This window comes from Sorex fumeus, unplaced genomic scaffold (assembly GCF_029834395.1).
Source record: "Sorex fumeus unplaced genomic scaffold, SorFum_2.1 ptg000072l, whole genome shotgun sequence".
In the NCBI taxonomy this organism is placed as follows: Eukaryota; Metazoa; Chordata; class Mammalia; order Eulipotyphla; family Soricidae; genus Sorex; species Sorex fumeus.
Window position 1 is genome coordinate 34041167 of NW_026606129.1, and position 27529 is coordinate 34068695.

The window sequence follows — 27529 nt, forward strand, 5'->3', positions numbered from 1 at the left end:
GCATGATGGAGTTGTATTTTCAATTCCTACAGGAGCAGGGAAGAACTCAAAAATAGTCAATTAAACCCATTTTATTCACTGCTTGAAACCCCTTTCAAGCACAGGTACAAAATCATCATTGAGAACATTAGCCCATGTTTCAGTTGATGCACACTCACTCTTGTAATTTGCTAAAGATAAATTTACATTTAAGTCTGCTCAAATGAGCCTCTATATTATAGACTTTGCTTATGTTTCAGATCCTCTCTTTAAACCTGCTCAGCCATTTCCTGCTTAAGAGGAGAAAAGAAACTGATCAGCACAGCAGAGTGGGTTTTATGAACCCATTTTAATGCCTTAAAACATTTTCACCCAGAACTCCAATGATGAATTTAGCTCCATCCTTCACTTTATCTTACCTTGCACTTTAGGCATAGAAGAAAGTAGAACATTTTAGGACTATACACTACTAGGCACTGATTAAAGGTTAAAAGTCAACATGGAAATCTATATCTAACAATAAAGGTTACTGCCTACCCAGAATAACCCTCTATAAAAAAAATTTTGCAACGTACTCCCAAATATTCAACCAGTATCTCTGAGAAACTTTTTTCTTTCTTATGAGCATTTTCCTCCTGTTTAAAACATAGATGCTCATTTAGTTATGCGATTTTATAGAACTGGTATAGCTATTTTTCTTTTCCTTTCTTTCTTATTTTTTTTGAGAGAGAGTTAGGAACCAAACACAAGGCTTCACTTGCAGAAGGTATGTGTTCTATCACTAACTGTAGCAATGTAGCACTGTCCTCCTGTTGTTCATAGATTTACTCGAGTGGGCCCAGTAATGTCTCCATTGTGAGACTTGTTGCTGTGTTTGGCATATTGAATATGTCACAGGTAGCTTGCCAGGATTTACTGTGTGGGCGAGATACTCTCAGTAGCTTGCCAGGCTCTCTGAGGGGGGCGAAGGAATCAAACTTGGGTAGGCCAGGTCGGCTTCGTGCAAGGCAAACACCCTACCCGCCGTGCTATTGCTCCTACAGAAACAATTTTGAAAAATGTTTTTTAGCATCACACCTAACCCAGTGTTTCACTGACATTTTGGTAACTTGCCATAAATGTTCATGGAGTCTTTATGTCCTTAGAATATTTTATATTGCTGAGGGTTTTAGCAATATTAACATGAATTATACCTGTCTTCTCAAATTAAACTGGTTCAGTAAAACTCCATAGTTTTCTTAACTCATTAGTTCTATCACTTGCAAATTCAAGTAATATTTATAGAATAATACAGGAATGTTATAAAACTATTATAGGAAAATACTCCAAATAGGGAAAGATGGAATATTTTGTAGAACATAGATCTTGGGTCATCACACTGCAGGGTAAAATACCAGATTTTAGCTCCATCCATCACTTTCAAATATCTTTCACTTGAAAGGATATATTCAGCATAGTTTGGAGCTAAATGACAAAGCCCTGAAATTGAGCTTTCAGATAGAACTGTTCTACACATAAAGTATTTTCCTATCCAAAATTTTTTATCCTAAAAATAAAGTTTTTTAAAAAAGGACAATTATTCAGGGATCCCTAGTTATGTCAATCAGAAGTGCTATTATTAACACATAAAAGGTTAGGTTTTTTTTAAGTCACCATGAGATACACAATTACAAATTTGTTCATGATTGAATTTCAGTCATACAATATTCCAACACCTGTCCCCTCACCAGTGCACATTTCCCACCACCAATGTCCCTGTTTTTTTCCGGCCACTCCTCCCCCAGCCTGCCTCTAAGGCAAACACTTTTCTTCTCTCCCTTTTGGGCATTATGGTTTGCAATACAGATAGTGAAAGGTTATCATGTATGTCCCTTTACTTCCTTTCAGCACCCAGTTCTTGTCCAGAGTGATCATTTCCAGCTATCATTGTCATAGTGATCTCTTTTCTGTCTTAAGAGACCACTAAGAGACCACTTCTAACTCTAACAAGGTGTTATAACAGAGTAAAACTTAATTTTTAAAAAACTCATGAGTAAGAATTTAGATTTTTTATTGCCCAGAGAAAAGAAGCCACTTTGTAATACTCTCAAAATCTCTCTTCCCCCCTCTTTTTCTCTCTCTCTCTCTCCTCTCTCCCTCTCTACTTTTATCACTCTCTCTTTTGCCCCCCCTCCCTTTGTCTCTTTAGCCAACAAATATTTAGTCAATGAATAAAAGTTTCCCTACCTGGTTCCTTCAAACAAATGATACCCCGAAACCCTCCCTTCTTTTAGGCACCAGAATAGGTTGCTAGACCTGACTAACTGAGATAGGACAGGAATAAAACATAATACATGGGTTACAGAGGGTCAGTGAGGTCAGAAAGTTCCCTAGAATGAGAACTACTTGGCCAAGTTTGTATGTGAAGGTTAAAAAGGACCTTAATATCTCGCTCCTTGTGGAGTTTAACCAGTATTTTGTATATCCTGGATATCAACCCCTTGTCAGATGTGTATTCGGTGAATATCCTTTACTCCACAAGAAGAAAACATCCAACCCCATCCAAAAATGGGGCAATGAAATGAACAGAAACTTTCTCAAAGAAGAAATCCGAATGGCAAAAAAGCACATGAGAAAATGCTCTACATCATTAATCATCAGGGAGATGCAGATCAAAACCACAATGAGATACCATCTCACACCTCAGAGACTGGCCCACATTCAAAAGAACAAAAGCAACCGATGCTGGCGTGGATGTGGCGAGAAAGGGACACTCCTTCACTGTTGGTGGGAATGTCCACTGGTTCAGCCCTTCTGGAAAACAGTATGGACGATTCTCAAAAAATTAGAAATTGAGCTCCCATTTGACCCAGCAATACCACTCCTGGGAATATATCCCAGAGAGGCAAAAATGTATAGTCGAAGTGACATCTGCACTTGTTTGTTCATTGCAGCACTCTTTACAATAGCCAGAAACTGGAAGAAACCTGAATGCCCAAGAACAGATGACTGGTTAAAGAAACTTTGGTACATCTACACAATGGAGTACTATGTAGCTGTTAGAAAAGATGAAGTCATGAAATTTACATACAAGTGGTACAACATGGAAAGTATCATGCTAAGCGAAATGAGTCAGAAAGAGAGGGATAGACATAGAAAGATTGCATTCATCTGGGGGATATAAAGTAACAAAGTATGAGATTAATACCCAAGAATAGCTGAGATCAGCACCAGGAGGATTACTCCATAACTTAGAGGCCAGCCGGGTATCCTAGAGGAAAGGGCAGTTCAGATAGAGAAGGGAGCACCAAATAAAGGATGTTTGGAGGATCCTCCCAGGAGGGGAGATGCATGTGGAAAGTAGACTATGGACTGAACATGTTTGCCACTCAATGCCTCTTTTGCAGACCACAACACCCAAAAGGAGAGAGAGAACACAGGGGATTGCCCTGCCACAGAGACAGGGGGGATGGGGGGATGGGGGTGGGAGGGATATTACCCATGGTGGTGGAAAATGGGCACTGGTGGAGGGATGGGTATCTGATCATTGTATAATTGAAACCAAAGCACAAAAAATTGTAAATCTACAACTTTAAAAAAATAAAATAAAATAAAGGAAAAAAAAAGGGAAAAAAAAATATCTCGCTCTAGGGGCCACTCTTCCAAATAGGGAAGCATAAGAACAACACTTGAATTTCCACTATTTCCTCAATACCACACCTCGTCAAATTCCACATAAGTCCAACTTTTTTCTATGTATAGTTTTCCCTTGCTTAACAAATTCAAATACAAACTTTGAATACTGGTTAAAATATGAAGGAGTGGCTTTTTCCAATGACAAGAGAATTAAAGGAATACAAAGACCTAAAACACTGGCTAATATGTAGAAGGAAATCAAGAAATGTTTTTAGTATTGCTAACTCAATAATAAATGTTAGTTCATAGTAGTAGGCATTTTGCTTACTTATTTTTTAGAACACATCTGGCTGTGCTCAGGACTTACTCCTGGCATGGTGATCAGAGATCATTCCTGGTTGGACTTAGGGAAATTGTGTGGTACTGGGTCACTAACCCAGATCTGCTACATGCAAGGCAATACCTACCTGCTATACTATCTCTGTGATCCAATAGCATATATATAATAGTATTTACTACTTGTGAATAAATTATCATTTAATATGTTTATTAAACACTAATGGGCTGAGGCTGAAGCCATAGCACAGCAAGTAAGGCGTTTGCCTTGCACAAGTCCGATCCACGTTCGATTCTTCTGCCCCTCTCGAAGAGCCCAGCAAGCTACCGAGAGTATCTCACCCAAACAGCAAAGCCTGGCAAGCTCCCTGTGACGTATTCGATATGCCCAAAACAGTAACAACAAGTCTCACAATTTGTTGTGAGACATTACTGGTGCCCGCTCGAGCAAATCAACGAACAACGAGAGGACAGTGCTACAGTGCTATTAAACACAGAGTTGATGTTCAATATAAATACTAATAGATAATATTGCATCATAATATAATTAAATACATTATATATAATATATAATATAATAAATACATTATATATTACATAATATAATATATAATATAATATAATGAGTAGGCAAGAGATGACAGTAGAAGGAAATATGCTCTGTAAGGGAGTACAACTTCCTGTGACAGTATTCAGGATACTAATGGCATATGAGCTCACATGTCAATGCTAGTTCAGCTCTCACTAGGTAAGAAGCTGTCCCCACTTCCTAGCTTGTCATATTCTACCTGGCAATGTGGTTATCTGGGTAGAAATTTTATTCCTCACACCACATTGTAAACTTCTTCAAGGATAAGATCCATGCCTCATATTTTTCTGGATATTGTGCAAACAAGTTTAGCAGTTGGTACTGAAAAACACTCAGCAGTTCTCTGAGGACTGACTAGATGAGTACAGAGTTGATTTGGAAATCTTCTTATGCAACCCTTTTATACAATAAAAATCCCCTTCCAATATCAAGTTACCTACTCTGTAATTCCTAAACTCTCTGACCCTAGAAATTCTACTTCTATGTGCCTCAATTTCCTTGTCTAAAAAACAGAAGACAATCTGAAAAGAGTTCCAGGCTGGCTTCTGGGAAAATCCCTGATAAGATGAAGATGTAGGTCTCTGAGTTGTACCCAAAATATTTTGTTTCAAGCTAAAGCCTAGAGTCACCTTTTAGCCAGTACTCTGTAATTTTTTCTAAAAGTACTGTAATGTTCTAATAGGCAGGAATGTTTACAAATTAGTTCTGGGTGAACTCTAATGTCCTTCTGAAATTTAAAATTCTCAGTTGTCTGGACTCTCATTCTTTTATAATTATATATTAATTTCAACAATATTTATAATCAGCCAGTATTTGCCACATGGCCAGGCTAGGGACTAGAAACATGAGTTGTATTACTTTATTTGCTAGGGGCTTTAAAAGATTCCCTGAACATTTAGATGCTTAAAATTTACAACAACACAATTATATAAATATGTACATATTATATTGCTTATTATGTTTCAAGCTCCATTCTAAAATTTTATAGATTTAACAAATTGCCACCAAAAATATTTCTAATTATTCAGTTATACAGATCAGAAAACTGAACACAGTGGGTTTAATGGACTTGATGCACATATAGAAATTAGTCATAGTAAAAGTGGGGTAAATAACATATTGAAGTCATGAATGAGCAACAAGAAGATTCTTCTTTATGGACAGCCACAAATTTGCAAGGCAATGTTAGGGAGTGAATAATGATGCTAAAATGAATTAGAATCAGTTCCTGTCTTCAGTAATTAAAAGTCTCAGAGAACTAAATAACTGTAATAGAAGATAAATAGGAGTCCAATTCTGAGAAAGGAAAAATCTAACACTTAAAGTGGAAGTATAAAGACATTTGGATAAAAGTTAGGCATAAGGGCCAGAGTAAAAAAATACAGTGGATAGGGTGTTTACCTTGCATGCTGCCAACTGGGATTCAATCCCTGGCATGCCCATATGATCACCTGAGCTCTGTTAGGAGTAATATCTGAATGCAGAGCCAGAAGTAACCCATGAGCATTGCTGGGTGTAGCATTGTAGCATTCCTCCTGTTGTTCATTGATCTGCTCGAGCAGGCACCAGTAACGTCTCCGTTGTGAGCCTTGTTGTTACTGTTTGGGGCATATAGAATACGTCACAGGTAGCTTGCCAGGCTTTGCTGTGTGGGCAGAATACTCTCGGTAGCTTGCTGGACTCTCTGAGAAGGGTGGAGGAATCAAACCTGGGTAGAACACATGCAAGGCAAACATCATACCCGCTATGCTATCGCTCCAGTCCAGTGCTGGGTACAGCCTCCAAAAATATTTTTAAAACTCCTAAGAAATATAAGTTTGAGCTATCAGGAAAGAATTCTGAATTCAAAGACTCATCTTCTCCTCAAATTTCTATTTTAATAAGTAATGGTGACCATTTTAAAATATCATAACTTCTTAGAGTAGAAATTCCATGGTCAGAGATCTGGACTGGTCACAAAGCTTCTCCTTTCACAACTCAAATATCCTTTCGTGTAATTTTTACAGACTTTTTCAGTAAATGGATATTCAAAGTAAGTTTAATTTCTCTCCCATAGGGTGCTAATAAAAATAAGGGAATGTTTCTATCAATTTTCACATAAATTTCTTTAGCCAGCTGAAGTTATTCCAGCATCTTTAATGGTTTCTGTTTTCCTATGGTGATTAGTTTGGGTCAGTTTATTTCCATTCCATAAAATGAGGCATGACACAAAACTCTAGGTGTAGTCTTGTCAGCTCTATGATAAATTCACTTTCCAGTGTTCTGGTTACCATAGTTCTATTCATTATGGTCCTATTAACATCCTAGTTGATTCTAAAGTGACTTTACCTATGTTATCTATTATCTAACTTTCATGTGATTCAGATTTTCTATCTGGCCAAGTGGGAAAACAGCCTTTTGCTTTGTCACTGGGAGAACCAAAAGTATGCAAGACACTGGACAAAGGACTAGAAACAAAGTAAAAATACACTAAGTAGCACCTGTTAGTATAATTGAGTTTGATGTACCCAGTTTTGTTACTCACACTCAACTGTTTGGAGAGGTAGAGTTGATAATTACGTCAGGTCTTTATCACTAAAAGCCAAGATTCCCATCCAATATGCTTTACTTGTTGAGGGAAAATTCATATTAAGAATGTTTGCTCTCATTCAACCAGGTACAGCCCGGCGCCCAGGGCTTGGGAGTCTTTCTGGGCATGCGCAGCTAGCTCAATCCCCTAGAACAGCCGGTTTTCTCTCCCTTGATCTGCACGGGACGGGAACCGAAGCCCATCCCATCTCTCGGCAACAAAGCTGAACGTCTCCGGGTCTCTCTCCTCATTCAACCAGGTACAGCCCGGCGCCCAGGTCTTGGGAGTCTCTCTGGGCATGCACAGCTAGCTCGATCCCCTAAAACAGCCGGTTTTCTCTCCCTTAATCTGTGCTCTTTCTGGAGCCGTGGCTACTAACACGGCACAAAATACTATCCCACTACATATGCCATAGAAACCATAAGCTATCCTCTTAGATGGAACCTTCTCTAGGTTAGCTAAGCTACTAGAAACACAGTAGCCAATAACTCATAAGCCTATCTCAAATCACACTGCATATCAAACAGAATAGTAAGAGTGAATGTGAAGAACTAAACCACACTGGTCACAATGGTAAAGCAACAAAAAAGCCCACCAAACTTTCTTATTGAAGAGTCTAGCCCAGAAGACACCAATAGTACTGTAGTGTTAGACAACCTTTCTGACAAGGAATTCAGAAGGAAGCTACTTAGGATGCTTAGGGAACTAAAAGAAACAATGGAAAGCAATGCCAATAAAAGACAAGAGGATTTGAAGGCAGAAATGAGGAAAATGCAATCGGAAATGTCAGACCTGAAAAACCTGGTAGGTGAATTGAAAAACTCAGTGGAAGGCCTCAGTAGCAGAGTAAGAGCTGTTGAGAACAAAATCAGTGAGCTCGAAGATGAAGTTCAGAAACTCTACAGAAAAGAGCAGAAAATGGAAAAGAGACTCACAATTCGGGAACAGATGGCAAGAGAAGACCATGATGAAGCCAAGAGGGGTAACATAAGAATTATTGGAGTTCCAGAGGGACAGGAAGAAAACCTTGATGAAGAAGAAACGGTTAAATACATCATTGCTACAACGTTTCCAGAGCTGAAGAAAACTTGTGACCACATTCAGGAGGCCCGAAGGGTACCAGCTAGAAGAAATCCGAATAAAAATACCCCGACACATTTTGATCAAAATGACCAAAACCTTAGACAGAGACAAAATTCTGAAAGCAGCAAGATCGAAGAAAGAAATCTCTTACAAAGGAGCATCCTTAAAATTCACAGCTGATTTTTCTGATGAAACCCTCATGGCCCAAAAACAGCGGTGGTACATAGTGAAAAAACTCAATGATATAAACGCCTCTCCAAAAATACTTTACCCAGCGAGACTCTCATTCATAATAGAAGGAACAACACACAGTTTCAGACAAACAACAGCTCAGGAACTTCATAGACTCAAAACCATGGTTACAAGAACAACTAAATGAGCTACTTTAAGGCAAGACAGGCCCCTCAAATACACCAAATTTCAACAGAACAATGGGACAAAAGCCCATAGCAATAATCTCTCTCAATGTCAATGGGCTAAACGCACCAATTAAAAGACATAGAGTGGCAGGATGGATTAGAAAATTGAACCCAACATTCCGCTGCGTGCAAGAAACGCATCTCAATAATCAAAGCAAACACAGACTCAGAGTCAAAGACTGGAAAACAATCCTATAGGCAAACAGCTCCCATAAAAAGCTGGGGTAGCCATCCTAATATCAGACCACATCGATTTCAGAGTGAGGAAGGTCATAAGAGACAGTGAAGGCCATTTCTTATTGATCAAAGGATCTGTACAACAGGAAGAACTTACAATAATAAATGTATATGCACCCAATGAGAGACCAGCAAAGTACTTAAAACAACTACTCATAGATTTGGAAAAAGACATCAATAGCAACAAAATAATAGTGGGAGACTTCAACACCGCTTTGTCACCTCTTGATAGATCAACCAGACTCAAGCTTAGCAAGGACATACTCCATCTGAGGGAAACAATGGAAGAAAGGGACTTAGTAGATATATACAGGACACTTCATCCTCAAAAAGCTGAATACACATTCTTCTCAAGCGTACATGGGACATTCTCCAAGATAGACCACATGCTGAGCCACAAAGCATACCTCCATAAAATTAAAAAGATAGAGATTGTACCAACAATCTTCTCAGACCACAATGCGCTGAAATTAGAAGTAAATCACACACAAAAACAGAAAACTAAATCAAACACCTGGAAATTAAACAGTGCGCTATTGAACAACAAGTGGCTTAGAAAGGAAATCAAAGAGGAAATCAAAAGATTCCTAGAAACAAATGAAAATGAGGACACAAGTTACCAAAACTTATGGGACACAGCAAAAGCTGTGCTAAGAGGAAAGTTTATAGCTCTACAAGCATTCCTCAGGAAGGAGGAGTGAGCCCACATAAATAACCTAATCTCACAGCTTAAGAGCTTGGAGAAGGACCAACAAAAGGAGCACAACCCGAACAGGAGAAAGGAAACTATAAAACTCAGAGCAGAGATTAATGAGATGGAAACCCAAAATACAATTCGAAAGATCAATGAAACCAAGAGCTGGTTCTTCGAGAAAATTAACAAGATCGAAGAGCCTCTAGCAAAACTCACAAAGAAAGGGAGAGAGAAAATCCTAATAAACCGAATCAGAAATAAAAAGGGGGTCATTACAACAGACACTACAGAAATTCAAAGGATCCTCAGGGAGTACTTTGAGAAGCTTTATGCCATGGAACATCAAAAGCTCGAGGAAATGGATAAATTCCTAGACTCCTACAGACTCCCAAGGCTGAACCAAGAAAACCTGGAATACCTGAACAGACCTATCACCATCAAGGAAATTGAAATGGTAATAAAAAGTCTCCCCAAGCACAAAAGTCCTGGCCCAGATGGATTCACTAGTGAATTCTTCCAAATCTTTAAAGAGGACTTACTCCCAATCGTCTTTAAGCTTTTCCACGAAATTGAAATATCAAAAACACTTCCGAACAGTTTCTACAAGGCAAATATTACACTGATACCAAAAGCAGACAGAGATACCACAAAGAAAGAGAATTACAGGCCGATATCCCTGATGAACACAGATGCAAAGATCCTCAACAAACTACTAGCAAATAGAATCCAACTACTCATCAAAAAGATCATACACCATGACCAAGTAGGATTCACTCCAGGGATGCAAGGATGGTTTAACGTTCAGAAATCAATCAACATAATCCATCATATCAACAAATGGAAAGATAAAAAGCATATGATCATATCAATAGATGCAGAGAAAGCATTCAACAGGAACCAGCACCCCTTTATGATGAAAACCCTAGCCAAAATGGGTATAGAGGGGACTTTCCTCAACATAGTTAAAGCCATCTACCCCAAGCCTACAGCAAGCATCATCCTCAATAGGGAAAAACTGAGAGCCTTCCCTCTAAGATCAGGGACGAGACAAGGATGCCCACTCTCTCCACTCCTGTTCAATATAGTACTGGAATTGCTTGCAATAGTGATTAGGCAAGAAAAAGATATTAAGGGCATTCAGGTAGGAAAGGAAGAAATCAAGCTCTCACTATTCGCAGATGATATGATACTATACTTAGAGAACCCAATAACCTCCACCAAAAAACTCCTAGAATCAATAGACTTGTATAGTAAAGTTGCAGGCTATAAAATCAATACCCAAAAGTCCATGGCTTTCCTATACGCAAACAGTGAGAGAGAAGAAAGCTATATGAAAAAAACAATCCCGTTCACAATTGTGTTCCAGAAAATCAAATACCTAGGAATCAGCTTAACTAAGGAAGTAAAGGACCTGTACAAAGAAAACTACAAAATGCTACTTCAGGAAATAAAAGAGGACATGAGTAAATGGAAAGGTATCCCCTGCTCATGGGTTGGGAGACATAACATTGTCAAGATGGCAATACTACTGAAAGCATTGTATAAATTCAATGCAATCCCTATAAGGATACCCATGACATTCTTCAAAAAAATGGAGCAAACACTCCTGAAATTTCTATGGAACAATAAGCCCCGCGAATAGCTAAAGCAATTCTTGGGGAAAAGAAAATGGGAGGAATCAACCTCCCTAACTTCAAACTCTACTGCCAAGCAGTAATAATTAAAACAGCATGGTACTGGAACAAAGGCAGAACTGCAGACCAATGGAACAGGGTTGAATACACTGACATCTCCCCTCAATCATATGATCATCTAATCTTTGATAAAGGTGCAAGAAATGTAAGTGGAGTAATGAAAGCCTCTTTAACAAATTGTGCTGGCATCATTGGATGGCTACATGCAAAAAAATGGGCTCAGAATTCTGCCTAACACCATGTACAAAAGTAAGATCAAAATGGATTAAAGACCTCAACATCAGACCAGAAACCATAAGGCATATTGAAGACAAAGTTGGCAAAACCCTCCATGACATTGAAGCTAATGGTGTCTTCAAAGATGCCACATCACTGGTCGAGCAAGTGAAAACAGAGATAGAAAAATGGGACTATCTTAAACTAAGAAGCTTCTGCACCTCCAAAGAAACAGTGACCAAAATACAAAGACAGCCTACAGAATGGGAAAGGATACTCGCCGAATACACATCTGAGAAGGGGTTGATATCCAGGATATACAAAATACTGGTTAAACTCCACAAGAAGAAAACATCCAACCCCATCAAAAATGGGGCAATGAAATGAACAGAAACTTTCTCAAAGAAGAAATCCGAATGGCAAAAAAGCACATGAGAAAATGCTCTACATCATTAATCATCAGGGAGATGCAGATCAAAACCACAATGAGATACCATCTCACACCTCAGAGACTGGCCCACATTCAAAAGAACAAAAGCAACCAATGGTGGCAGGGATGTGGCGAGAAAGGGACACTCCTTCACTGTTGGTGGGAATGTCGACTGGTTCAGCCCTTCTGGAAAACAGTATGGATGATTCTCAAAAAATTAGAAATTGAGCTCCCATTTGACTCAGCAATAGCACTCCTGGGAATATATCCCAGGGAAGCAAAAATGTATAGTCGAAGTGACATCTGCACTTGTTTGTTCATTGCAGCACTCTTTACAATAGCCAGAAACTGGAAGAAACCTGAATGCCCAAGGACAGATGACTGGTTAAAGAAACTTTGGTACATCTACACAATGGAGTACTATGTAGCTGTTAGAAAAGATGAAGTCATGAAATTTACATACAAGTGGTACAATATGGAAAGTATCATGCTAAGCGAAATGAGTCAGAAAGAGAGGGATAGACATAGAAAAATTGCGTTCATCTGGGGGATAAAAGTAACAAAATATGAGATTAATACCCAAGAATATCTGAGATCAGCACCAAGAGGATTACTCCATAGCTTAGAGGCCAGCCAGGCATTCTAGGGGAAAGGGCAGCACAGATAGAGAAGGGAGCACCAAATAAAGTGTGTTTGGAGGATCCTCCCAGGAGGGGAGATGCATGTTGAAAGTAGACTATGGACTGAACATGTTTGCCACTCAATACCTCTTTTGCAGACCACAACACCCAAAAGGAGAGAGAGAACAGGCACAAAGAGAGAGAGAGAGAACAAAAGGGGCACAGAGAGAACAAAAGGGGCACAGAGAGAACAAAAGAACCACAGAGGCAGGGTGGGATGGGGGGGGAGGGATATTATCCATGGTGGTGGAAAATGGGCACTGATGGAGGGATGGGTATTTGATCATTGTATAATCAAAACCCAAGCACAAAAAATTGTAAATCTACAACTGTACTTCATGGTGTTTCACTATTAAAAAAATTGTAAAAAAAAAAAAAGAATGTTTGCTTCCAAAGGATAGAATAAAGAAATAAAGGGTTAAAAAAGAATGCATGCCTCTAGATTGGTTCGGAAATCCAGGAACCCTTTTAAAATACTGTGCAAAACAAATTGGGGATCAATGAAAGTTTAAGGGTTTTTTACCTGGAGAGTCCAGTAGTATGGTAAAGTCAGAAAAGACAGAAGGAAAGGAAATTATTCATAAATAAATTTAAACAACCTATATGTACCTGGGAACATAGAAATAAACAGCACAGAGTTTCTGTTCTCAAGTTGTTGAATTCAGAAAGTTAATATATATGGAGGTAGAATAGTGGAAAATATATTGGGCGAAAGAAGTTGCAAAGGCATTCTTCTGCTCTGAACTCTTCTAAATCAGGAGTCTCTTCTAAACTCAAAAGGGGGAATGCCTAATTTAGTTAATGTTCCCAGCACTGCCAGATTCAAATATCACGTACATCCCTTTTGAATTTCACACCTGTTTTAATCCACTTTTGTTATCTTAGAAGCAATGTCAATGAGTTGGTAATTATAGGTAATCTATGAATAAAGAAACTAAAGGAAATAAATATTAATAAATCATTCAAGGAAGTGGCCTCAGAAGTTCTGGATAATGACACAAATGCAGATATTTTGTTTCTAAATTGAGCTCCCTGATTTGACAGAGCCCACTGAGAGACTACACAATTTTCACGCTGTAACATAAAATATGAAAGCAAAGGAGTATATGGCAAATATTTATTTACAGTGTCAATTGGCTAGGATAGATACAGCCAAAACAAAAAAAGAAAAAAGAAAAAAGAATAAATGAGAAAGAATATTTAAATCAATTATTTAGTCTCCTTTGGGGGTTAAGATTTCCCTCCTTGATTGAAATCACTTTTTTGTTAATTTAGGCTTTATGAAATAATGAATATTTACTATGCATAAGACATTGGGTATGGGCTGGAGCCATAGCACAGCAGTAGGGTGTTTGCTTTGCACGCAGCCAACATGGCCAACCCAAGTTCGATTCCTCCGCCCCTCTTGGAGAGCCCGACAAGCTACAAGAGTATCTCGCCCACATGGAAGAGCCTGGCAAGCTACCTGTGATGTATCTGATATGCCAAACACAGTAACAACAAAAGTCTCCAATGGAGACGTTACTGGGCCCGCTTGAGCAAATCGATGAACAAAGGGAGGACAATTAAAAAAAATTAAAACAATTAAAAGGCATTGGGTAAGCAGTGAGGGAGACTGAAGATAAGACAGACACACAAATGGTGACCCAAAATCCAATAGGTTAAACTGGCCCTCAATAAAATTCTAATATCACATCTGGAAGTCAATGACTACTTGAGATTAAACAGAGTTTGTACTGAAATTCCAGAGAAGAACCTTAGAATATAAGAAGCTGAAAGTCCTGAATAAGTGGCATTTGGGAGAGCGCCTTGTATCGGTCATCCAGCAAATGTGTATTCAGTCCCTGTCTTGTTCAGAGTATGCTGTGTGGCATGGGAAATACACACATACAGTGATTTGGGCTAGACAGAAGATACACTTGATAAAAAGAAAACTAGTAAGTGATGAAATATATGCAGACTTTAATATTATATGCTCTAAAGCAAATTACCTGAATGTCTTACTAGGGAAAAAAAGGAACAATTGAGAGGATGTGACACTGAAAACCTCAGAGCACTGCTCAGGTGAACTTGGAGGTCCCTTATACTGTGAGACCCAAGAGATACTGCATCCTGGGGCCCTAGCACTGAATAGCTGACTAAGACCCCTGAGTATGGTTAGCAGTAGAACCCAGACCCCATTGAGCAATGGCTTGGGAGGCAACCCCAAGTCCCCCCCACCCCCCAAAGACAAGATATTTTAGTTGAGGCTTGAAAGAGGAAAGGGAGCATGATGTTAAAATATAAGGAAAAATGTGAGTTCAAAGAAACAGAAAAAGCAAATGATAAACTTGCTTTTAAAGAAGGGGAAGACACAGCAGCATGAGCAATGTATAAGGACAAGAGAAAAAGAAAGGAAAAGGAAAGGAAAAGAAGACACACTTGAATGTTTCAAAGATACACAAATAGCACATTAAGTAAGAACTTCTATTTCAAAAACAACAGGAATCCTTGGGTCTGGAGAGATAGTACAGAGGACAGAGTGCTTTCTTTGCACACAGCTGACCCAGGTTCAATCCTCAGCATCTTGAATGGTTCTCAGAAATGGTACTGCTAGGGAAATTCCTGAGTACAGAGTCAGAATTAACCCCTGGTCAAGCTAGATGTGACCCAAAAAACAAAGCAATCAAAAATTCCAACAGGAATCCACTTAAAGATTTTTAATTTTACTTGGGTTTAGATTCTTTGGGAGGTTTTAGCCTCTACATTTCATTCACCGGAAAATCCTTTTGACTCTGTCTTCAAACTGTCTTCCAAATTGGTACACCTTACTATAGCACTGACTTCCAGATCAAAACCACACTGTTGCCTGAACTTCTACAGCCTCCTCCCAATCAACTCCATTTCTGCATCTGCCCTCTGACAGGTTATCTACTTTGTACCAGATCAATTTTTTTATAAAAGCATATCAAATTATTCATCTGTTTAAACAATTTGAAGATAGCTGCTACTGACCCAAAGAATTCCATGGTGTTTTAGGTTTGGGGCCTGAGAAGTGGAAAATAGTGGATCACCCGTCAGCCACTGGAGAACAGCTGGAAAATGCATGTTAGGTAAGAGCATGGTGGGACAAAAGTGAAAAAATAAAATAAAATAAAGATTTTTTACTGATTCAGTGGGAATTAACCATAATGATGTAGAGGAAAATGGTAAAACAAGGACATTCTTTTTTTTTAAAAGCAACTTGTACTAGAGAGAAAAATAAATATGTGAGTCCAGGATATTTCAAAAATTGTAATTTATACAAGGGGTAGAGTCCATAAATGGAACAAATGACAGGACAGAGAATGCTTTTACAAGACTTGAACAGAGATGAAAGAGTTTAGATGCCACATTTTAGGTGACAGGAAGATGCAAGAAACTTCAGTGAGATAGAAAGGAAGCTTTACAAAGATAAAGCAGGCATTTGAGTAGAATACAGATGGGAAAGAAAGAGTAGAAGGTAGAAAAATGTGATGGGTATCATGGAAGCGTGGAAGAGAGTGGAATAAACTAGAATCTGTTCGGTCATAGGCAGAATGGTGTATTTGTGTTTCTTAAGCCTCTTCGTTAAAATAGTGTCACCACAAACTTGATTTCTAATGAGTCAACTGTCTGTAATAGTTTTTCTAACCTCTACTGAATTTATATTCTAAAATAAATTTTTAATGAGAAAGGTTATAGAGTAAGATTTAAAAACCATCTGTGCATCCATGCATCAACTCCTCTTTTGCAAAGTATGCATGAACACATATTATGAGAGGGAACATACTCCTATCACCCATGGTTTTATGTCATGAGATCCCATTGTGTTACCATCTGGGATATAGTCAAATGACAGATTCTCCTGAAACTCCCAGACATTCCCTTCCATAATAGAGTCAGATCCAAAATACTATCCAGTCTCTCAAAAGATTAAAAAATCTTCAGAAGATGCACGACTCTTGGAAGGAACAGGAAGATTGCTCCATAGCTGGAAGCCTGCCTCATGAGCAAAAGTGAGAAGGCAGCTGGAATAAGAGAAGAGATCACTAAGAAAATGATGGCTTGAGGAACTGATCGGGATGGGAGATGTGTGCAGAAAGTAGATAAAGGACCAAACATGATAACTTCTCAGAGTCTGTATTGCAAACCATAATGCCCAAAATTAGAGACAGTATGGGAAATATTGTCTGCCATGGAGGCAGGTGGAGGGTAGAAAAGGGTGGGGGGTATACCGAGGATATTGGTGGTGGGGAATGTGCACTGGTGGAGGGTATGGGTGTTTGATCATTGTGTGATTGATCATTGTGTGATTGTAACCCAAACATGAAAGTTTGTAACTGTCTCGAGGTGATTCAATAAAATTAAAAAACAAAATCTTCAGGAAGGATTTTTCAAAATGGGGTAAGAAAAATTTCAGCTGACAACTCCCTTCCAATAGCCAAGAAATACACCGTGTATCACCAGCTTTATTTATTTTTAACTTTCAAAACATTTTCCAGTTAACATTGGCAGGTCATATTGATAACTGTTTCTCGAAATCACCGTAGTACATCATCCCACCTTTCTAAAGTTTACGGAGGTCTCTGATAGGGACAAGTTAAACTTGAAAAGTCTTGACATAATCAGGCCCAGGGGAAAACTGAGCTTGGCTCACTCCTGTAAAAATGTTCATTCCTGGGCCAGAAGACTTGGCTACAAAAGATATGCTTCGTCTTGCCCAGTGGGAGCTACTGCACCAAGGTGCATTACTGTTCCCTTGGAGCTATGCACTCAATATGCCTTCTCTCTGCTTCATTAGCCACTGCCACGCTGGTAGTCACAATTCCTGCCAACATATTCCCCCTTTGTCATCTTGGCTCCTCATCATGGTCTCTTTTACTCCTCATCTCACTTTCATTTGAACACGTTTGAAAAACATCAGATTTAATTCATTGCTTTCCCAGTGTTTTTGGAGATTTTCAGCTTAAGCAAGAAGTATGTCCATTTTAGTTTGTTTCCCTGGTCATATTTCACCCAACCAGCATCCTACTTATAGCCAAATTTTCACTCAAGATTAGTCTTGCCCAATCCATCAGCTGTTGTCCCCTCCTTTTTTGTGAATATCTCTAGGTCCCAAGTATTCCAGCTCTTCAGAGTTGTCTTGACAACTATGCTTACCAAAAATTAATTAGCTCTATCTCCAATTCTGTAATTTCTCCAAGATTCTTCTAATAAACTCCCCCTTTTGAGTAAGTAAGTCATTCTGTATTCTATGAAACTAAATATAGCTCCATAATTAATACTCTGAATGGCTTGGTTTCTGTAGCTATTTCTAAGAAAAATTAAAGTCAAATAGATACAGCTCAGTAACTATATTCTCTTTGCCTTCAGAGTTTTCCCAGTTTAGCACTTTGTTTTTTGTTCTTTTTGTTTTTTTATTGTTCTCAAAGACTGAAGTTATTCAGAAATACTGTCAGAAAAATAAATATGGTAATTTTTCTCTTTAAAATATATTCCAGGGCCTGGAGCAATGGTACAGTGGGTAGGGTATTTGCCTTGTACATTGCCAACCCGGGTTTGATTCTCAGCATCCTATGTGGTCCCCTGAACACAACCAGGAGTAATTCCTGAGTGCAGAACCAGAAGTAACTCCTAAGCATTGCCAGGATGACCCAAAAAGTCAAAGACAGAGAGAGACAGAGAGATAAATATAATGCAAGTGACATTATAAGTCTCTTATGTGATTTTATGTCCTCTAGTAACTTTACTAGTAGTAGTCCTGAATAAAAATAAAACAAAAAATTTAGCTTCACTTAAATAAAAACAACAGTTACTGGATGCTTACCATGAATTAGGTACTGAGATAGACATACACATTAATTCATTTAATCCTTAAAATAATTTTGATGAATATCTTTAGTAGTTCCATTTTATAGATAGAAAAAATGAGGCAGGAGGGAGGAAGGGATTTATTCAAATCACACAGCTACTACATAGTAGATTCAATGCTCAAAGTCAGACAATTTGGGTTCAGACATCATCTACATAATTACAACATTCTACCTTTCACCCTCAAAAATGGCAAATAGAAGATATTGCTCTTTGCATATCATCATCCACACTAAACTATTTGGACACATATTTTGTACTCCTAAAGCAATAAGCAATTATCTTGGAACTATGTATTAAGTTGCAATGTGCTGCAATTTAATATATAGTTTTAAAACCAATTTGCTAAAGTGTTGACTTCAGGATTTTAAATGTATTCCATTTAACCAGCAATTTAAATGAAAATTTAAATAAATGCTATAAATGGGTGCCTCATTTGCATGATCTGTTGATTAACTCTGATAGGAGGCTCATCTGTACCCAGGGTTCTGCCTCCTAGCCTAAGCTTTGGCAGCTCATTCTGTAGGTGAATAGAGGGCAATTGCTCTCCCACTCCTTAACACCTCTGCACATATGCACACATGCCATGGCATTTACATGTGACCACCCTCAAAGGCAGCAAATCGTCCTTTATGAATTTATCAAATGCAATTGGGAATAAATATTATACATATATATGCTCAACAACTTCTTAGAATGGGAGTAAGACCTCTCCTAAAAGGCATCTTTTAGCGAAAAGATATGGTTTATATCATTTAAGTAAAAAATTCTGTGAGTTACAGAGTAAGAAACACACTGCTGAGTGAGGCATAAAAATCTGGGGCAGGGATAAAATTCTCAATGTAGACAAGAGGGTGAAACACAGGCATCTTCTCAACCTTTATGCTACACAAAATATAGTTTTAAATATAGTTTAAGTATAAAATAAATAAATATTTATTTATTTAAGCTCCAACCCCATGGAAAATCAGTGCAACTATTCCAAAAGTGGTAAACTATCTGATAACCCACAGAGTCACATAAATTGCACTATGAGCAGTACCCCGAAGGGGCAAATATAGGAACTCAGGGGAATGCCCACACATCTTACTGATGCTGTGAGACTGATAACTGAAGTACTCACACATCCCACAGAACAGATGAAAGACACTGGCACGTGTTATTCCACAGATGAAGCCCACTAAGGCATGGGTTTACATCCAGTTAGAATATGTGCCACGGTGGCCAATTTTTTGTAGGATCATGGGGTCTCAAAGCTTGAAAATCACTTGCAAATAATTCAGCAAATATCCCCATTGAGTCTGAGAGAGCTCAGATTTAGTAGAACATGAGTGGTTGATACTTCCTGTGCAAGTCTATCTTCTCAGAGGTCTCTCATATTATCCTGGGCTAGCCACACATCATTTTTCATAAGCATCTAGAACTCATTTCATATAAAACTAGCTAGCATTTCTTTAGCAGCAGTTCTTTGTCTCTCATTTGAGTAACTAATTTATGAAAAATAGTACATTTATCCAGCATAGCTCTGTTAAGATACAATGAAATTCCCTCTTGTTAAGAGGAAGACCTTATTTACTGAAAGGGTTAAAATATCTATAACTATATATTAGACACTGTCCCCAAACTTAGTAGCTGAAAAGCAACAAAACTATATTAATTCTGAGATTTAGCTGCATAATTCTGCTTGCCATGCCTTGTTTTTCCCACCCAATTGCATCAAATTTCTACTAGGAGTTAAGTTCAGTCAGAAAAGATGAGAGAGTGGACCTCTTCACCTATGAGGCCTTCATTATCAAAGAAGTTAGATGGTCTTTCTGACAAAGTGAATGTAAGTTTGAAGATTATGAAGGCAAAAGCTAGAAATATTCTTGGGTTGCAGATTGAATAACATGCAAAATCAATTAAGCCATATTCTATTGGACAGAACAAATAGCAGAATGACTGGATTTAAAGCTAAAAGGGCAGCTCACCTCTTGATGAGAGAAGGCAATATCACACTGAAAAGTGGCATGCACACTAAAAGAGAAAGAAATCTGAAGCCTAATCAACCATAAGCTTCCCATCCATGAAATATGCCAGTCACACCCCAATTTTCTTCTATCTAAAGACAATCTTGCAGTTCAGGATGTGTTTATGATCTAGTCATACAAAGGATTCCACCTAAGTTGCTCTTGGTTTAAGGACTATAAACAGAGTGTATCAGATACCACAAAGGATGTATAAAACACAATTATGAGACTAGGATAACTGCTACAGATTCTCTAGGTGAGAACAGGGTGGACAGAGCAGCCCCTGATACATAGCAGTTATGAAATCAATTCAAGCACATTTTTCACATAATGAACTGGTGTCATCCTGCCCTCTGGGGTGTTTTCCTATCACACAACTCTCTATGGTTCTCTGATGAACATTCTGGCAGTGACACACACTGGTCAAAATTCTCTAGCATTTTCTGAGATCAGACCTGGTGATATTTGCAGATATGTCAATTCAGTGCGACTTGTCTTCACCCTCTTATTTGGATGCCTGATTCCTGAGTCCCACTGGTCAAAGTTCCAGAGAGAAACAGCTTTCCATAACAGTTTCTGTAGGCACACTGTGACAACAATACACTGCATTTCCAGAGACTTTGTCACATTCTTGTTAGTTCTTCATGTGAGCGTCTTACAGACTTTTCTCTGATTTCTGATTTCCCTTTGTGGAATTTTCCTTCTTCAGATTCTCTCAATTGTATGAGGTTTAATTTCTATTAAACACTATCTCTTCCAGGGCTGGAATAGTAGTAAAGCAGGTAGGGAGCTTATCTTGCATGTGGTCGATTTGAGTTAGAACCCCATCACTACATATGATTTTCCTGAGCAGGAGTAATCCCTGAGCGCAGAGCCAGTAGTAAGTCCTGATTACTACATGGCAGAACACCAAAACAAAAAATAGATAAATATTTCTAGGTCAGAAATGTGTCTCAGAGTTAGAGCATCTACGTTGTAGGCATGAGGCAATAAGTTCAGTTCCTATTCCTGCCCCTATATCCAAGAGTGACCTCCAATGACACTAACATTGTAATTGCTGATGCTGCATCAAATGTGCTATCTTCAGCACACTGCAGCCTTCATAGACACTGGGAGAGCAATACAATCAGGAACATGACCTCTGACATCCAAGGGCAACAACAAAGGGAAAGAAAAGAAGAAAATGTAAAACTACATACCTTATTCCAAAATGTTCCTTACGCATATTTAATCCCATAGCTGTCCAAGTTAAATACATTCCTATTTTATAGATTATGATGTGGAAGTACCAAGAAATTAAGCAATTTAATCAGGGCAACTCAGTTAAAAGGTGACAGAGCTCAAATTTAAATTCAAGACTGATTCCTGAAGATATGCATAAAACTCCCATTCTCTAGATATCATAAAAGGTACATGGTATGCTAATGGGAGAAACACTAGTATCATTCATTTATTTCTGACTCATAGCATTTGTCAATTTCAGTAACATATAAACTTACCACCTCCACCCCCTTCCATGGTCAAAATCTTTAAAACAGGCTTATGACACTTTTTGAATATTTAACATACTCATGAATTAAAATGAGATGGTTTTAGCCTGCTGTTGTATTGGAAGCCAGAAAAACAAAAGTCCTTCAGTAAGGAAATGTAATCATAATTATCAAAAATGGAGTAAACTGTTCTTCGTTCTCTGCCCATGTGCAAACTAATTTCCAAATGCTAGCATTTTCATTACTACCTGCAGCAACACGTCCATGCCCACCTACCATGACACATCAGAGCTCTGAAAAATGAATATCCATATCGCAGTATCCCTTAAACTAGAATATAAATTAATGTATGAATATTCAGTCTCTTAATATGGCACAACTCTAACATGAGTATTCTTCACAAATACCCCAAGCTACTTAGCAGAATTATGCTTTATAAACCACAGTGGTACCTTGCTTTATGAAGCATTCAGCTTGAACATCTTCCTAAGACCAACTTCTCAGAAGTGGTTATCATACTCACTCAAGTCCTTGATTTGGGGCCTGCTTCCAAAACATTCGAATGGAAAACAAATTGCTATTTTTTAAATGACTCTGAATGAAACAGACCTTGTCCTAGGCACTAATCCTTTTTTGTGCAATCTTTTAGAACACCCTATTTAATATCATACCCAAGTCTAAATATGGAAATGAGAACCAGAGAGGTTAATTAACTTTGAAGAGGTCACAAAGATGATACAGTAAGCTGTAGAGTTGATAGTCAAACTATGATTGATGGCAACATCTTTTCTTTCTAATAATCTATATAGCCTCTCTCACTGGGGAGATTGGACTAACACACATGAAACAATAAAAGAACAATTAGCTGCTAAGCTGACATATTGCATAGAACATTTCTGGGCAAAACTGTCATCATACTTATGTTCTACAATTAGTTTCTAAAATCTTCTTTTGTTGTGCCATCAACTTGAAAAATAAGGCCACCAATGAATATAAAAAATTCAATTTTTCATAGATTTTCTTTCTTTTCTATCACTGCTTCATACAAATTAGGCATGAAATAAAACTGAGTTGATGCCATAACAGAATATACTGTGATAAAGATTCATATGGAAGAAATATGTTCCTAAGGTATATTCTTTTGGCCTGTGAAGCATCTGATATAATAGGCATGTCATAAAGTACCAGCTAACTCCCTATTGATTTTGTAAGTCGATACAAACTATTAGGAGATCAAACAACACTGCATTCAGAATGCTAAAATGGGAATAGTCTCATCAGAAAAAAATCAGACAAAGGGAGGATATAGCAATATATTTAATAGGTAAAAACTGCACTGTGGAAATTTAAGATCTGTCAATGCTGGGATTAAATCTCCAAAACAGATTTTAATATTTAACTATGGCTTGCTGACATCAAGTAATTCAAATAGTTGCTCTGTAATATTTCCCATTAAGAAGCTCCAGAATGCTGAAATTCTTAGCACAGCACCAAGAAATCTCAGATGCGTTACTGTAACCTCTCTGGTGAAATGATGCTTTGAAAAAAATGCTACACCACAAGAGAAGGTGTCTCTCTAACAGTCGGTAATTCTATGTCTAAAGCCCATTTTAAAATTAAATACTTCATCACATAATTAGCATCAGTCACATTCCAGCATTTCCAAAAGTGCTCCGCATTAGTTTTCTGCAAAACTGTTTAAGGATATTCATGGTGGTGGCTCACCAAAAAAATGACAGAGAAAACAAGTGCATGGCCTTTCAGCCTATTCTAAGGCACAGCAAAGTTACTGGCTGAAAAACCTCTATATGTGATTTTCAAAAGACTTTACATGCATAAATAAATGAAGGAAAGTTCTAACTTCAAAATAAAATATAATCAATTACCACTTGATAGTGTTGCTTTTTCCTCTTCAAAAAACAGGGGCCAGAGATATAGTACATATGGAGATCATTTACCTTGCCCATGTTTGACAAGTGTCTGAACCCCAGCAGCCCAATGGTCCACTGAGCACTGCCAGGAGTGATTCCTGAGCACAGAAACAGGAATAAGTCCTGAGAACCACTGTGTTTGGCTTAATAACCAAAAAGACAAGATGGAGAATTTACCTACCAAGCCTCACTTACCCAGTGACATTTCAGCAGATTGAAGACACACCTAAATTATGCATTTACTTTAACAAAATCACTTCTCAACATTACCAATGCCAGTGGCAAAATCAGCCAAAGTCCTCTGTATCAAGGCTATATGTGATACTATTGCCTTTCTGAAACTCAGGTGTGCCCCAAAACATACATCTTTATCTTGATCTCTAATCTTATCTTTCCAATAGTTCCAACTGCTGGAAAGAGGTAATCAAATTTACTTTATTTAGCCTAATCAAATCGAAATTTCATCTAAAACAATAAATTAAAAGTTTCCTTTAAGAAACGTTTTATTAATAAGTAAGATGTTTGCTCTCTCAAATTTCTACCTGCTCTTTTACTAACATTCCTTTTAATGATTTATAGCTGTCTGGGGAGAAAAGATGTGCTACTCAGGTTCAAGATGAAGAAGAGTTGGATGGGGCGGGGGGCGTGAGGGGGGTTTGCTAGTGATCAGTGGAGTATCCTCTCAGATCTTTGTCTGCGGACATTCTCTCTTGTCTAACTAGGTCTTTGTTCCTTTATTTCCTGGAGAAGTCATGGCTGAAGCATATTCCTGTGTGCTCTCTTCTCACTGGATCTTGGCCAAATGCTAAGGATCCTTGCTGGCCTCACCTTGACTTTCAGTGATTGTAAAGAGACTTCCTGGCCCTGTCACAATTCTTCTTCTCTGCTTTCTATTAGAACAAATCTACCTTATCATTTCCATTTTTATCCTCATAAGTGAGAGAGAAAGAGAAAGAGAGAGAGAGAGTGAGAGAACTTTGGAGGAAAAATATCTCATCCAGCTGGACCAAGAGGGTATCACCCCTTGAAAACTCAGACCATGCCTTTCCTTTAAACATTCCATTCCTTCAAATCAGCTATCACTTGCTTCAACGAGGTTCCATAGTGCCCTCCCCTAGAGAAGTTGGTAAAAATTTCCTTGGTGTCTTCAGTGCTTACATAAAATGATCACGTAAACAATTTGTGGTCCTTACCTACTACTCTTTGGCCTTGATCCTAAGCAATGATAGAACAAGATGCTGTCTTCATCTCTTGCCTCTCTCATTTCAAGCTTTGCTTCTCTTGACATTATTGAATCATATCTAATCCTATCTTACTGAATAACCTTTAAAATTACTCAAGAGGGGTCAGGAAGAAAGCTTGATGGACTAGAGCTCATACTTTGCATGCAGGAACATCTGGTTTGATCCCTAGCACTACACGAATCCCTAAACATGGCTGTGGAATGATCCCAGAGCACAGAGCAGGAATAACCCCACTGGGTGTGGCACAGAAAGAATCCATGAATAAACAAAAACCAAGTAAAAGTTTCCAAGAATATCCTTCATAATTCTACGCACGAAACTCCATGGTTGGGCAACAGAAGTAGTGCAGTAGGTAAGGCACTTGCATCCCACATGGTTTTCCAAGGACTGACAGGAGTAATTCTTGAGCTCAGGGCCAGAACACTGCTGGATGTGGATCCCGCTCCACCACAAAAAACAAACTTCATAATTTTTAGGAGTTATCTTACCTTATATTTGCCTTAATAAAGGCAAAATAAAGGAATCTAGAAATACCTACCCAAATCCTGGTTTACAAAACTAATGTTTTTCTTTGTGATTTCTATTTTAACCACTGAAATCTCAACAGAAATTGTCTTTATCTTTAAATTCTACCTGAAATGATCATAATCCCCCCCTCTCTTCCCCCTCTCTTATCACTGCTTGCAAAGCAAAATGTGAATACAAGAATAGGCCAAAGCCAGGGTGGAGTGTGGGAAGGATAGTGACAGTTTTCGAGGGAGGGGATTCTGGCAGTAAACACAGAGCTCTTTTAGCCTATTGAGAAGAATGTAAGCTTAGCAATGTAAGGGTTACATTGAAACAGTAATTCATGCTGCAACACCTGTTTCTCAACACAGCTATGTTGCATAAGAAGGACCCCAGGATCCTAATGCTATCCTGCTGAATGGATCCTGTGGGTCTCAAAAGAATCTTCCCAAAAACCTCGAGTTCTTGGCAGGTGGCATCAGGTGGTCAGCAGACAACAGAGATAATAGAGCAGAGAAGGTACCAAAGGACTTGCATTCCCTAAAGTAGCCTGCCACTTCCCTCACATACCTAGCAGTGATCATCATATTAGCAGTTGATGTGTGCAAAGAACATATAATGAATAAGGCATGCACAGTGCTAAGTACAAATATCATTTCATTTCATTCTTATCAGGGCTCTACAAATCGGGTCAAATAATAATTAAAGATCAACAAACTAGCCCAGACAATATGAGCACCCTGGGGCAATGGGCCTGAGATTATGGTTTAGCAGCCACAGAGCTCACTATGTCACCTCACTGCTCACCTTCATTAATAAACACCTGCTCTATACATGCACAGTAGAGGGAGGAGAAGGCTGGGTGGGAAAGAAGAAGGGAAGGAAGGAAGGAAGGAAGGGAGGGAGGGAGGGAGGGAGGGAGGGAGGGAGGGAGGGAGGAAAGGAGGAAAGGAGGAAAGGAGGAAAGGAGGGAAGAAAGGAGGGAGGAAAGGAGGGAGGGAGGTAAGGCGGCGGGAGGGAGGGAAAGAAGATGGGAGAGAGGAAGGGCGGGAGGGAGGGAAGGAGGGAGGAAGGAAATCTAATGAACACAATAAGAGATCCAACCTTCACAGAATTAGTCTCTTAGGAGTCATTAGACATTAAAGGTGAAAGGAAGGAGGAAGGGAAGGAAAGAGACCTGGGTAGACACCATGAATGTCAGGGATAAATTTAATATGCAATGTTTTACTTTGGACATATCACTTTATTTCAGGTACTGTTTTTTTTCTATATCTTTTTTTTTTTATCACAGTGGGATGGAATAACCCAAAACTTGGGGGCTGCTTGACCAGGTGAACTATAGAAATGGGGACGGGATGGGGGTCTCAGGGATACTCAGTGAAGTGAGGGAAACATCTCAAAGAAGAAGCAGGTAAGTCCTTCAAACTTATAAGGAGTTTTCTGCATGGAGAAGATGATAAGTCTGGTGTGCCCTGAAAAAGGAAACTGGAATTTGATTCCTCAGGCTGAAAGTTAAGTTTCAAGCTAACTCACTAACAAAGTAAGGATATTCAACAGTGACCATCTTGGAAAAGCCTCAAGTGAGAAACACAAATAATTTCAAATTAGGAATTCATTAAAGGTTACTGTATGTTTATACAACAAAGAGCCAAAGGCAGAGGAGAGGTCAATAAGTAGTTTAGCTATGATGTGTGGCAAAGCAATATATTTTACATGATTATGAGTTTGAAAATTAAGGGTTTTTTTCCATCTGGAGAAGACCATATTCTTTCTTGAACACTTGTGTCTCTTTCTCCACTCCCCTCCACACAACTTCTTTAATATTTCTCTAAATAAATGTTTAAATAAAACTATTTTGCTTTCTCCCCCCCCAAAAAAAATTTGTTTCTACTACTTTGGATTTCTTTCTGAATAGCTCATTTCTTTAAAATCAATT

General features: G+C 38.4%; 1 protein-coding gene across 2 annotated transcripts in view; it reads right to left on the minus strand.

Moving 5' to 3' along the window:
* GADL1 (glutamate decarboxylase like 1) overlaps window positions 1-27529 on the minus strand; it is a 222509-nt gene that overhangs the window by 189152 nt on the left and 5828 nt on the right. The window lies entirely within an intron of this gene.